The 14888-nt window shown below is 32.5% G+C and overlaps 1 protein-coding gene and 1 long non-coding RNA gene across 19 annotated transcripts in view; one reads left to right on the plus strand and one right to left on the minus strand.

The window, feature by feature from the left end:
* The window catches only part of Robo2 (roundabout guidance receptor 2), a 1537051-nt gene that overhangs the window by 597947 nt on the left and 924216 nt on the right, over nucleotides 1-14888 (minus strand). The gene's annotated exons all lie outside the window — the stretch shown is intronic.
* The window catches only part of LOC144375897 (uncharacterized), a 72379-nt gene that overhangs the window by 2826 nt on the left and 54665 nt on the right, over nucleotides 1-14888 (plus strand). Inside the window, exons 2-3 of the long non-coding RNA XR_013435748.1 lie at nucleotides 1520-1567; nucleotides 7660-7731. This is a non-coding gene — a long non-coding RNA (uncharacterized LOC144375897). The remainder of the gene's footprint in view (nucleotides 1-1519; nucleotides 1568-7659; nucleotides 7732-14888) is intronic.

The following is a 14888-nucleotide window of genomic DNA, read 5'->3' on the forward strand; positions in this document are numbered from 1 at the left end:
CTTCATATTATTTTGAACCATTTGATTAATTACAATACAATGTATGCCTTTACCACTGTGATGTTATAAGAATGAGAACAATGCCAAAATATACAAAACAAATGAAATAACATAATCCGAATCTGCTTAAAATGCTTATCATAAAGTGATTGATAACATTTCATTGTCAGTGTGTAAGAAAAGAGCATCCTCAAAAATGAAAGGATTAAAAGAGGCACTAACCAAAAATTGTATTAAGGGAGGAAAAGTAATTGTTACAAATATCCTTGCTATAAGATATTTCCAACAGGATTAATGACCACATGAAGTTAATGGCCCTAAGACCACAGGCTCTTCCAGCTGATCATTAATTCTCAGGAAATACTGGCATCTTATATGTTATTTCTGAAACTATATAGTTAAGAATGCAGCCTTGTCTCATACTTGTCGTTTGCATTATGTCCCACCTGTTGAGTTAAAAATCTAATATGTATGCCATGAAATAACCTCTGAATAACATCACCTATTATTAACAATAATTATCAAATTATGTCACCTAGACAGAAATGAACTCTTTCAATTTCTATACAAGAATAGATTATCTTCATTTTATTATTTTCTTAGCCAAGATTTTCCTTAAATATTTTCAAGTCATTCAGTATAACTCACATATATTTTAACTGATTTACAATGCTTAATAAAATTCAGAATGTGATTATTAATTAAAATTCTAAAATTATTGAGTTTAATAAATTCACTTAATTAGACTATTCAAGAGTCTAATGATTTTGAATAAGAGAAAAGGAGTAAATACTTCAGAAATTTTTGTTTCTGCATAAACTAAGATTACTTACAGAATTTATTATTAATTAATAATTCTATATTATTAGAATCACTTCCATCTATTCTATATTCATAAATAATTCCAAATACATTATTTTAGTTTAGGCCAAATTATTTAAAAATATTTAGGGTTTGTTGCAATAAAGGGTTTTCAATGTATATTTACAAAGTTTATGTAAAATTTAAAAATTAGAAATCAAAGAATTTATGGAGTTATGTCAAATCAGTTTTGAATTAAGCATATAGTGTTATAAATATTTTTTCCTAATAATTATTCTTTTCCCCTCATTCTACAACTTCATTCCTCTACTCCCTCAGTTTTCTCTTTATTTTTCTATTACCATTCAATCCCAGTATAATCTATGCCATGTGAGTCAGGATTTTATCCTTCGTTTTATATTTCATAAATGTCTTTATTACTTTTAGATCTGGAACACCTATAAATTTTAAATATGCTTTTTCAAACTTTTCCTACTAGAATGGTCAACATAAGATAAAAATGTCATATATATTCTCTGGATTATTATGGTAAGAATTTCTGTGTCACCTGTAGAATAAGGGTATCCTTGTACTTGGGCTTTTGGAGAACAATAGGCTTAGTCTAGGCTATGGGTCTGATTTTGCTTTTATTTTATTTTCTTTTATAACTTCTCTAAGACTTTCTATTTTTAAAAGGCTTGATCTGCTATTTCATTAGGCCTTAGAAGAAGCCTGTGCTCCAACAAGTAGAGAACTGAAACAGCTGGTAAGTTCCATATTAGTAGTTCAAGTGGAATTTAGTGAATAGAGAAAATGACAAGTGTGGAGAAAATTAGATTTGTTTTCTGATGACTCAAGTATGAATCTCCACTCTACCAGCCATTAGGTGCATTTACTCATGTCTCTTCAACTTATAAAAACTGTTTCCTCATTTAAAAAAAAGTGGGGGTACATGCTATTATTGCTTGCAAAGATTAAGTTGAAAGCAAAGTAACTTGGCCTAATGTCTAACATATAGTGTTCTGTAAGTGTTTTAAAAGATATTTAATCTATTGGTACTTTGGATATTTCATCTAACATAAGGCCAAAATCCAGTATTTGGTGAAAAAGAGGCATAAATAAATTCAGTGTGTATATTATCAATTGAATTCATAGGATGTTATTAATATGTTGCTATGGTTTGGACCTAGAATGTCCCCCAAATGTCTAAATGCTGATGTGTGGCCCCAACCTATTGTAATTTTTGGAGGTGGTAGTACATTTAAGAGGCATAGCTTAGTGGGAAAAAGTTAGGTCATTGGGGGCTTGCCCTGGAATGGTTATTGGGTCTCTGAACCCTCCCTTTCTTATCTCTCTAGCTCTATGATCAGCACTGTGATGCTCTGCCTTGCCTGATTCTCAAAACAATGTGTCCAACTGAAAACTGACTAAAACCTCTGTGAATCAAAATAAGCCTTTACTTTTTTTAAAAAAATTATCATCTCAGATATCTTGTTATAGAAACAAAACTGACTAATCCATATATATAATTTATCCTGTGAGTTTACTTTATATTTTTATTTGGTTCAAATAAATTTATTTGCTGAATCATGTACTGTCTATAAAAAAACTAACATACACCTGTTGAGTGCTTGAGATAATTTGTCTATTGTTACTAGTAATTTTTATTCACTATTCTAAATATTTTAGGTGTACATTTCATAATTAAGTACTGAGTTAAGATAAACAGCAAGGCTAAATTTTCTTTAATTGTCTAAGAATTCTAGAGCCTGATATTTCATTGCTTGGGTATTGCTAAGGATGGATGTGTTTTGTCTCCCAAGGGTTCCTGTGTTGGAAGCTAGGTCTTCAGTGTGGCTATACTGGAAGGTATTAGAAACTTTACCTTCCTTATGTGGGCCAAGTGAGAGGTCATTAGGGTACTGCCCTTTTAAGGGATTAAGGTAGTTCTCCTGGGTGTCTGAATTAATTCTTATGAGAACAAGTTTTTATGCAAAGAGCAAGCTTGTCCCTCTTTCCCTCTCTCTGGCTTCCTATATAGCAATGTGATCTTATCATAATGTCATGTAGTGATGTAGCCAAGAATGCCATCGTCAGCATCATGCTTATTCCTTCCTTTATTAGCTCAACAGACAATTCTATACATATAGGTGTTCTACCAGGTCTCCACATCAGGTTTTGCAACATCGGGTCCTTTATTTGTTTATGCCTATAATTGACTACTACTTAGTATTTGACCTTATGAATGTTTCCTGGCCTTATTTTTAGAAATCTCATCAAATGGTTATTTACTGAGTTTTCACTGAGTAAAAGTGAACATCAGGGAGAGAGTACAAAATCTATAGGGATGTGAAGACCTTCAAGTGTGTGTAAGAAAAATAACTGGAGAGAGTAGTTTGTCTTCCTAAAACAATAAAAAAAATCAAAACAAAACAATGGAGCAGAACCCTCATAACTCTGAAATACCCTCCAAGCTTCTGCAGAGGCAATTTTGTTTAAAATCTTTGTGTGTGCAGTTGGTATATTTCTATGTGGAACTGCAGCAAGGTGACAACATATTTTATTTTCTCTATTGATTATAAGGCAGCAGCTACTCTCAAAAATGGAATCCAGTATTTGCTTCCCTATTTTATTTTCCTGAGGCATTACACAACTTGTTTTTTCAGAACCTTGAGAATATCCTCTATAATGTTGCCTTTGTGTTTTAGGTCCAAGAAATAATGATTTCTGTGGTTATTCATTTTGATTTTGTGAGCAATATAGATCTCACCTGGCACTGGAACACTAAACTGAGCTACTTAGAAGAATCTGTAGCACTTATTTATTGCTATAAGAAACTCAACTATATTCCTATAGATGTCAGATCATTAGAATACTTTTCCAAATGAAAAATATATCTGTATGCTTTTTGACAGGAAAATACAGAAAAATGTGCTTTGTTTCCAGTAAAATATATATTTTGTTTCTGAGACTGACTATAAGAATAGTGAATCTTTACTCTATTGCATTTAGTTGTTACTTGACACGAATGAGTTTGCAATATAAAATAGAATTATGAACCAGCCTTGAACATGTGCTCTCACCACCTGGAGATAGATTGTCTGCTTTATTTATGTTTGGATTTTCAATCACTTTTCTAGCGTCTTCAATTAGTAACATAGTTTACAAGATAACTATGGGAATTTCCAAGAATATTGTCAAGGCCATTAATATTTCAGACCTGCAAGTACATACTGAAATTAAAGAATGCCAAAGTTTGAAATTGGAAGCTTTGCATGGGGGCACAGCAATCCACACATTTTAGAATATCAGCAAAGAAGCTTTATAAAGATACTAATGTGATCCTAGTTTTATGCTGTGTGGCTGTCAAATGGTTTATAACAAAAAGGGATACAGCTGATAGGACTCATTTTAACTGCAATACTCAGAAATACAGGAGAAATTATCAAGTGTTTTGCTGAAGGGCAGTCACATTGTAACTTCTCATTCTTTGGAAGTTTAAAAAGGAACCTAAAACATTGATGAGACTAGTTGTCTTAACTTTTAGTGAAACAAAATTTCCTCCTCATGGACAGCCTTTTAATATTCTAAATTCTCCTAAAATATGTTATAATGCATTACAAAACCTTTTTTGCACCAACATCAAGTTTAATATGATGTTACAGTTTGGGTCAGGAGCACCACCCATAGATAGGTTCATGTCCCCAGCTAGTGGTGCTATTGGGAGGTTGTGGAAATTTGAGTGGTGGATCCTAGTCAGTAGAAGGAGGTGACTGGTGGGGATAACTTCAAGAAGTATATTTTTACCCCCCTCATCCCCATTTTCTGGGTTCCAGGAGGTGAGCACCTCTGCCACACCTCTCTATGATCATGTTCAGCTTTACCACAATCCCAGAAATAATGGTGCCATGTGACCATGGGCTAGTTGAACACTCATGATACCTCTGAAACTGTAAGCCAAAATGAATCTTTCTATTAATTAATTAATTAATTTTAATTATGTATATATGACAACAGAATTCATTTTGATTCATTGTATATAATTGCAGCACAATTTTTCATGTCTCTTTTGTACATGATGTTGCATCACACCATATGTGAAGTCATACATGTTCCTAGGGTAAGGATGTCCATCTCATTTCCTACCCCCAGGTATTATCCATATTCTTCCCTCTTTGCCCAATCAAAGTTCCTCCATTTTTCCCATGTCCTCCCATTGTGGATCAGCATCTACTTATTAGAGGGAGACTATTCAGCCTTTGGTTTTTTGAGATTGGTTTATTTTGCTTAGCATGATATTCTCCAACTCCATCAATTTACCTGCAAATGCCATAATGTTATTCTCTTTTAATGCTGAGTAATATTCCATTGTGTATATATGTCATAATTTCCAAATAAATTTCATAATTGCTTTTTCTATTTCTATAAGTAATGACACTAGGATTTTAATTGGAATCGAATTGAATCTTTCTTTCTTTGTTTTTCTCAGGCATTTTGACACAGTGAACAGAAAGCTGTCTAATATACGTACCTTTCTAGGAACAGATTTTTTTGCCAATTTTCATCAGTTTATAATGAAAAAATATCTCCTCATTGCCCAAAATATATTGAAAATATATTGCCCACAATATATTAAAAAAATATTGGCCATCTATCTTCTCACAAGATCAATTAGAATTTTCAGAAATGGTATCAAGTGCACATTATTAGTCTTTATTGAATCACTTTCCTCCCTGTAAAATTCTGATTAAAAGATTTGTCAGAATGTGATCCATTATGGGCAGTGAACTTCAAACTGGAGAAGAAACAAGTCTATGTTGTGAACTGCCAAAATTATTAAGCCACACAGAGCTTCTTTTTGTGAGATTGACTGGGCTAGTTGAACACTCATGAATTCATACAGTGCTTACTTTCCCTTTTGGAATTCATTTTCAGTTCCAAATTTTCATGAGAGCATTCACATAGGGATGTCATATTCCATATGAATAGCAAATGAAGTTACCAAAACATAAAGCAATATCTAGAAAAGAAGTCATGTTGTTCAGTAGTGAATGCTAATGCTAGTGTAAATCATATATTTACACTATATATATTCACATTCATATTTAAAACTTTGTTAAACTTTGGTTTTCAGCAATACCAAAAGATAAAGTCACTAATCACTTTTCATCAGGCTTGACATAGTGTTCACATGTTTGGCATACTTTGATATAAATCCTCTCTCAACAAGGATGCATAAAATAAAATAAAAATGTCTCTGGTATGTTCTCATGTTTTAACTCTTCTGAAAACATTTTCCATGTTTTCAGAAAAGTTATTTGTTTAAACAACTTTCAATGTTGTAAGACACAAAGTGACTCAATGGAAATCAATATACAGAGAACCACTATGTTTCATAATAATTAGACAAAGTTACTAATTATTATGAAACATTACCATGCAAGTCAAATGTGAACCTGCTTATCAACCCTTCTCTGCATTTTTGGACAATCTAAAAATGCTATCTAAGGATTACATAGAAAATGCCAGTAATTGCTATGGTATTTAAATGTAGTTTACACATCTCCCATTGCTGATTAAAACACAATTTATGTCAATGACAACATTTGTGTGCTTTAGTGGAAATGCTATTCAATCTGAAAAGATTATTTTATGGCCTTATGAAATAATGATATTCTAACATAGCGTGTTAGGCTGTCACCTTTAATACAACAGATAACTCTCCAATTCAATGTATTATTCCATGTTTCATCCACCTGAAAAACATCTGTTCTTTGTGTTACCTGTTCAATTGTCTAATTGTATTTTCTATCTTCTACTCCTTGTTTTTAGACTCTATGAAGCACGACTTCAGTTTAGATATTTAGGATAAATTTAGGTTCCCTATGAACTTCTAACAAATCACCAAGAATAAGCACATTTTACCAGGTTGAATTCCTTTCAAAGGACAGACAAGAGTTTACATACCTGCTCATCAGCTGCCTACTTTAAGTTGTCTATGCCATAGTCCTCCTGTAGAATATTTGAGATCTAGTATCTTTGTCAATGTTAAGTCCTGCCCTCTTCCGTATAGTCAATATATGTATATAACTATAGAGGATGACTGCAAAGAGAGTTTTGAAGGTACAAAGTTTGGGAACAATAATTTATTTATATGTTAAGAAAACTAATAATTAAAAATTATGCTTGTATTTCAAAACATATTTATGTTTTGACAAGTTGTCAAAATTAACTGTGGTTCAAGTTAAAGGGTAGAATTTTAATGTAATATAAATCAGAATACACCTCTGTAAGACAAAAAGCAATAGTTTCCTTAAAAAATAAGCTAGGAAACAGAAAGCTAAGTTAAAACAAGGGAAACAAACTTAACATCACAGTCAATGTTGTATGAAATGTTAAACCATGACAAGATAGAGAAAGGGATCAAATGACAGTGGTCTAGTTCAGTGATTCCTAATGCATGGTCTAAGACCCTACAGTGCTGAAAATGCTCCAAAAATCCAAGAATACAAAGGTGCAATAAGCACCAACTGTCAGTTGAAGAGCAATATATTTTCTATCATTATGTTCTGGCTTTTTGAAAGTGTTTTTTCAAAGTAAAATCAGGAACAAATTTGTATTAAAGCATGTCCACATTCCTTGTAATCTGTTGTTATTTTCTATATGGTACTATCCTTATAATATGGGGATTAAAGTTATTTTTTAATTAAAGAGCAATGCACATATAGAGTGAGAGTGGGCTGTCATTGCAGATGGACAAATGAGGATTTATCTTAGCTGCGTTTACACTGTGTACTACTTTTGCTTTTTCGAATGGTATTATTTAACCAACTGAAATAAACCATTCTGATCCCACAGAGCCCTTGAAGGTCTACCAAGAACTAGGGAAGAGAAGCCAAAAATATTTCCAAGAATAAACGGTTCCAAACAGTAAGTACAAAAGGCACATTTCAAGCAATGAATTTTGTAAAGATGTAGAAACTGAAGTCACCAGTGAAGGTCAGAAAAGCCAGATGCAATATCAGGAGATTCCTGAAACACTGAAAGAGGCTGTGTCAGAGAGAATAAATAAGTAAATACATTATCAAGCCTTTGAGAAACAGGAGCTCAGTAAACAGAACATCTGGGTTATAGTCCTTTAGGCTTCTCCAATTGCTGGGTAACTGACCTGGGGCGAGTTGCTTAATTCAGGTTAAAAATAATACCTATTTTGTGAATATCAAACTACTAAATTTATGGAACCTTTTCAGAATATGTCAGTTTCTGGACAGCTATACACGAAATATATTGTTTTGTTTCCAAATGAAATGATTTTAAAAAAAATAATAAGATTAAAAAAATAAGAAAAAAGAAAGGGCATTGAAAGACTGAAAAAAAATACTTCTAAAATATTTGCTTCCAGGATTAATGTGTGTAAAGAGGGCTAATTTTTCATATTTAAAAAATTTTTGTGAATAGTTCTTCAAATAAAAAATTGAATAGAGGTTTTCTTTTGTTACAGGCATGTAAAAGGCTAATTTATAAACAAGAATCTTCTAAAAATTGAAATTCCATGATTTGTTAACAGAATCATCAAAACTAAAAATGAATAAATTTTATGGAATGTCATGTGTCTGTTATCTGATCAAGAGAGTCTCAAAGCTTCTTGAACTGCCATAACTCAGAGTAAATTCATAATTTTGGCATATTCTTTTCCTGAGTTTTTCACCCACTCTCATACCATTTCTACTCAGAGATGCATCTGATCAAATGCAATCAAAATCCCATTAAAAGGCAATACTATTGTGTGTTGAAATAGACTGTGAGCCTCTGAGATTAGATTGGGATGCGACATCATGGACACGTTTCAATTTTTTTCTTAGCTTAAGATCTTATATATAGTCAGAGCTTAGTAAATATTCATTATTACATTCAAATTAGAACTCTAATGTTAAGAAAAGTCATGCTGTGTCCCTTACCTCTATAATTAATATATGAATAAATTGTTAGTTATTCTTGGCTGCTGAAATATGGTGTCCATCATGTACGATGACAATACTGTTGATTAATTATATATAAAAAGGTATAAGATGGGCATTTTCCCCTTTACAGTAGTGTTTGATTATATTAATCATCACATTCAATAACAATGTGAATAGTATAAGTACTATTGATACAGTATATTTATTTATGCAACACTATACTGAGTTGAATTCTAGAAAGATTTCTTTTTTTCCAAAGCATTTTTAAATATTTCATTACATCTCTCAGGGCAAGAACCTGAGGCAGGTAATAGGTAAAGTAATAATTTTCAGGGACTATTGAAGCATGTTGCTCATTGGGTGACTAGGAATTTGTCTAAGTATTTCTCATTAGGACTGAGAAAAATAAGTAAAAGAGGACATATTGAGGAGATAAATGTTTTAGCCTTTGACACAATTGAACTTGGGTTTGAGCTTATCTTCCTGTCTGAAGAGTCAAACATATTGTTCACATTGGCCTCTCAAGGTTATATTCTCTGAGTATTTCTCTCCAGCCTTTGAATTACAAATTAAACCATACTAAACGGCCCTTACCAAAACTTCAAGGATAAGAAAAAGTAAAGACATTTAACTTAGTAGTTGATAATAAAAATTTCCTACATAATGTAAGAAAATATCACTTATATTTATGCACATAATATGTGAGCATACATGTACACATGATCAGAAATATTTACTAACAAGATGTAATCAACATCTTTCTACACATAAAACAACCTTGCAAAGAAGTAAGAACTAACAAATGAAAGTATCTTCCATATTATTGAGCTCTTTAAAATGTTTTCTTCAAGTAACAGCCAATTTTCACATAGGATATCAATCCAGATAAAAATTCTTGATTGGCAGGTAGGGAAATGCCACTCAATTCCAAGCCCAAAATGCCTTACAGGTAATCAAGCAAATAAATTTTTTTCAGAGACTCCAGAAGGTAACCAAGTTTTCTTTTAATAGTTCATTGGATAAGAAAAAGTTTTATATATGTCTATGTGAGTGTGTACACATACACACACACACACACACATTTTGTTGTTGTTGTTGTAAATGGATACAATAACTTTATTCTATTTATTTATTTTTTTTTATGTTGTGCTCAGGATTGAACCCAGTGCCTCACACATGAGAGGCAAGTGCTCTATCACTGAGCTATAACCCCAGCTGAAGAAAAAGAATTCTCACAACTATTGATTAAGGAACTTAAGGTGATAGCTATAATTTCCATGGGACTTTTGAGATCTAAGGATTGAAAGAAGAAAAAAATACAGTCTCTAACAAGGTTATTTGGGAACTTAAGTATCAGACACTAAGTGGAATTGCAGAGCTTATATTTAGATAGATCAAACTGAAGTTCCATAAGGGTATTAGACAAAGTTAATTCCTGTGATTTTTAATTTTTAAATTAAACTAATTCTTAACTGATACATAAAAATATAAAAACTTACACATATGAATGAGGCACCATGTGACTTAGTGATATACATATATACTTTATTTATAGATGTATACATACTTATTTTTCTGAACATTTATCATTTCTATGTGGTAAAAAAAAATAAAATCCTTCCTTTTAGTTTTTTGGAAATACACAGTACTTTTGCACAGCGAAGGAACAAACATCACAGTGAGGAGACAGTCTAAGAAATAGAAGAAAAAATTTGCAAATTCTACATCTGAAAAGGGGTTAATATCTAGAATTTATAAGGAACTTCAAAAGCACAATAGCAAAATGTTAAATACCTATGAAAAAATGCCTATTACCCTAGACATTTTTCAAAAAAAAGGAATATAACTACCCAACAGGTAAATGGAAGAAGCCTCAACATCACTAATCATCATGGAATTGCAAATCAAAACCACAGTGAGATAGCACCTCATCCCAGAAAGAATGGCTATTATTAGTGTGACTTAATTGTCCAGTATTCCCTGCTCACCCTGCAGGACCTGCCACAGGTGTTCATCTTGCTGCATACCGCTTGATTGGGCAAAATTCAACAGTTGGTTGAACTGAATTAAGTTAACATATTTCTAAACTAAATCTAACATCACTAAGTTTTGCTCAATATTTTGCATCCCATATAGTATTCTTTTGAACTATAAACCATAGGCAAAAGTGTAAATGTTATGGTTTTCATTGAAACTCTCTGAATTAATATGTGCCTATCAATCCACAGTAAACATCACAAGCTTGATACAGCACTATTTTGACAGTTACAGACAAATTGGTACATTCATAGTGTATGGGCTTTTGATTTTGCTTACATCTTGAAGGAAGATATTTAATCCTGCCAAATATATGTTTATTCTTCATGTTTTAATGCATTATCCCACATTCAAAATCTAAGCTATGTCGGAAATGGATGGCATTAGAGCAGATTATGCTAAGTGAAGTTAGCCAATCCCCCCAAAACAAATGCTGAATGTCTTCTCTGATATAAGGGGGGGTGACTTAAAATGGGGTTGGGAGGGAGAGCAAGTGAGGAAGATTACCTCTAGATAGGGAATAGGAGTGGGAGGGAAAGAGAGGGAGGAGGAGGAAAGCATGGATGGTGAAAGGAGACCCTCATCAATATACAAAATACATGTATGAAGATGTGAATTTGGTGTCAACATATCTTATATACAATCAGAGATATGATAAGTTGTGGTATAAAGGTGTATTAAGAATTGTAATGTAAAAATAAATAAATTAATTAAAAAATAAGTGAATTGGAAAAAATTTAAATAAAAGAAGTATAATTTTCAAAAAAATAAAATCTAAGATATGTTAGTTTAACTGTACCCAAATAATCATCTTGGATTATTGATTGACAATAATCTTGGAAATATTGGTTCAGTTTATGCAGGCATTAAGGAGTTTTAACCTTTACAAAATTTAGAAAATTCAGATAAAAATACTTTGGAATATATCGGATATTTTTCTTTTTTAGAAATATTTTTGATATAATTATAAACTCTATATAAGAGAAATGTGGCTTAAAATGTCTTGCATGATTTCCATGTCAGCTGTAATTTTAAGAGATGGGGATATCCTAGAGAAATTGGCAGGCAATAATGGATGATTAAATTTGGAATAAAAAAGGTCTTTTGTCATTATTTTAAAGGCATAGAAAATATATTCCTCATGTACTTTTTTTCTTGTGGTGTTTATTTCTGTAAGTAACTGTAAACAGATAAGTGAACATACATTAATTTATATATGATGTTAAAGGCAGAATTTCATAATATGGGAAAATTCTGGATCAAGAAGAGAGGTACTTGAATTCTAAGTTATAAACTTAATAAAAATGTAATATTAGTCAAATTTCCTTAGGTCTTCTCTGACTCAGTTTTTCTTGTCCATAAAATGAAAATAATATATCATATATTTCCTGTATTTACTATAAAAAGGAATAACATGATACACGTGAACATTGTGTTAATGTAGTTAATGCAAGGGACTAAAAAATTACTCTAAAGAAATGCGCTGAATTTCTTCTTAGAAATTATCTGGTCCTGTCTCTGGGCGTGGTGACACAGGCTTGTAATCTCAGTGGCTTGGGAGACTGAGGCAGGAGGATCAGGAGTTCAAAACCAGCCTCAGCAACAGCGAGTTGCCAAGCAACTCAGTGAGATCCTGTCTCTAAATAAAATACAAGAGAGTGCTGGGGATGTGGCTCAGTGGTTGAGTGCCCCTAAGTTCAATCCTCCCTCCTACAAAAAAAAAAAAAAAGAAACTATCTGGTTCTAAATACCCATCTGACATGCAATGCTACTAGTTTGTTAAATATTACAACTGAGCCATTTGAAATGTTAATTCTGAATTCACTACATTGATTCACTGCCTGATCCAGGCATCCTTCCTCCTGTATCCTAACCAGATTTGTTTCCTGGAAAGACTCGTCTGTCAGTTTCCATTTAGTCCTTTTCCAGCTTGTAGATATAAACTGGTGAAAATGGAAGCCAACCAAAGGCTTGTCACCCAGCCAGCCCACAAGGCTTACTTGTGTGAAGACATTAGCTTTTCATCATGTTTAGGAGGGTGCTTCAGGACCTGATTGGACCAGGAAGTGAGGTCACCTCTCAAATATGCATTAAATAACTGAATCCTAGCTAAAATTATCTCCTGGTAATTTTCTTTCTTTAAATGATATATTGCATTTCTTTTTAAAGCATAAGCTGTGGTCACACAGTGGCATTTTCTTAAAATCTCCTTTCCCGAAAGTAAAGGAAATGGTAGAGTTAGGCCCTTGAGAAAGTGATTAATCCCCTGGCCACAGAGAAGCAAAATGACAATGTGGATAAATGCCTTGACTTCTATCGCAAGTTTCAAGTGACTGTGGCCAGTCACAGCAGAAATTGTAATGAGGGGTCTGTGGAGAATGGTTCTTCAGAACAAACCAGCAAAGCACTGGTGGGAATGTAAGAAAATGATAGTGATCCCAGAGGAATTTCCTTTCTTTCAGTCTCATACTTTGATGCTTTGAATTCTGAACTTTTGAACCATGCTGGCTTTATCTTGTCCCTTTGGAGAGATTTGCAAGGTACTCTTGTACCACTTGCTATAATTATATTCTTAAAATTTAATGATACAGTGATTTTCAAAGAAAAATTATCTGCTTCAAAAAAAATACTAAAACTAGCAAACACACACATACACACTCTCTCACACAAAGCTCTTCTGATTGTTTCTGGTTGTTTCAATCACAGCTAAAGAGAAAACATCCTCCTTGTTATTCTTCCAAAGCACCAACAATTTATAATAAAGCTTGTAAGTCATTATCAGAGGCTGGAATGCTCTCTTTACAACGAGAAAAGAGACATAAAGGGAAAGCTAAAGGGATAGGAATCAAGAGAGAAAACCAGCATGAGGCCATCGGTGGAAATACAATTGAGGCTGAATCTATTCTTCAAAAGAATTATTTTTAACAAATCTCTTCTCAGTTGGATATATGATTCAGCAAATGTACTGTTTCTTGGGTTTTGTGTCTCTTGGTACTTAGGGAATGTGAGTACATGAGATTCTCCAGAAATAATAAAATTTGGTTATTGGATCAAATAAAGAGTCTCTTGCAACAAAGATCAGTCTCTCAAAGGCCCTTTCTGTGTCTTGCAGTCCAGTTCAATTTCTGGTTTAGTATAATGAGAGAAGCCATGGTCACACAAAAGGGGCATGGTATTTCAATCAGTCATTAAATTTTAAAGCTTCATTATTTTCCATAAGGAATACTTTAACGTTTTTCTATATTAACACATTTAACGTATTGATTCTGAAATCCAAAAACGTAAGGTCAAATTTCCTAGCCACCTTATTGAATTCTGCTATTTTCACTTATTTTCAAAGCTCATTGAACCAGTTGATAGCTCCCTCTTGCAAACAGTTGAGCCCATGTATTTCACTTTCTTCCAGTCTTTACTTATTAAATGTATGTCTCCAAATGCTGTAGCACTGAAACACACATTATCTAGATTAAAATATAAATTAATTAAAAGCTCTCTATGCTGGGAATAAAACAGACACCGATTATACAGTTATGCAGCTGTCACCAAATTAACTTTTAAAACCGATTAAATGGGAGATATCAACTCTTGTACTATGTAAACAACTGAAAAAACATCCTAAAATGTAAAACTTGTTGTCAAAAGGATGACCTACATAACAACAGTGAATGTCACATATTTAGCTGAAAATATCCATCAATCATTGATGAAATTATAATATTTATGATGGTTTTCTGGTGAATAATACAAACCTGATGCGAACCTGCATATATCAGCCTACCAACCTCATTTAAAAAGTGAAATATTCAAGATTTAACCTTCACAGAAGCTATTAGAAAGAAAAAAAAATGTAGGGCAGTTCTAGGAAACATAATTTAAATCATTGACATTCAATTAGAATACCACTTATTATCTTAATTTAATTTAATTTATACATATTCAAGACTTACAATAATATGAGAAATAATAATTGGTGGGTTTATGCAAGTTATATGTATGTGCATTCCCTAAAAGGTACTGATTACCTTGTATGAATTGCATACTACATTGTTAGATATGCTAAAATGTAAATTATTGATACATATTAAGGTT

This window comes from Ictidomys tridecemlineatus, chromosome 3, assembly GCF_052094955.1.
Source record: "Ictidomys tridecemlineatus isolate mIctTri1 chromosome 3, mIctTri1.hap1, whole genome shotgun sequence".
Lineage (NCBI taxonomy): Eukaryota > Metazoa > Chordata > Mammalia > Rodentia > Sciuridae > Ictidomys > Ictidomys tridecemlineatus.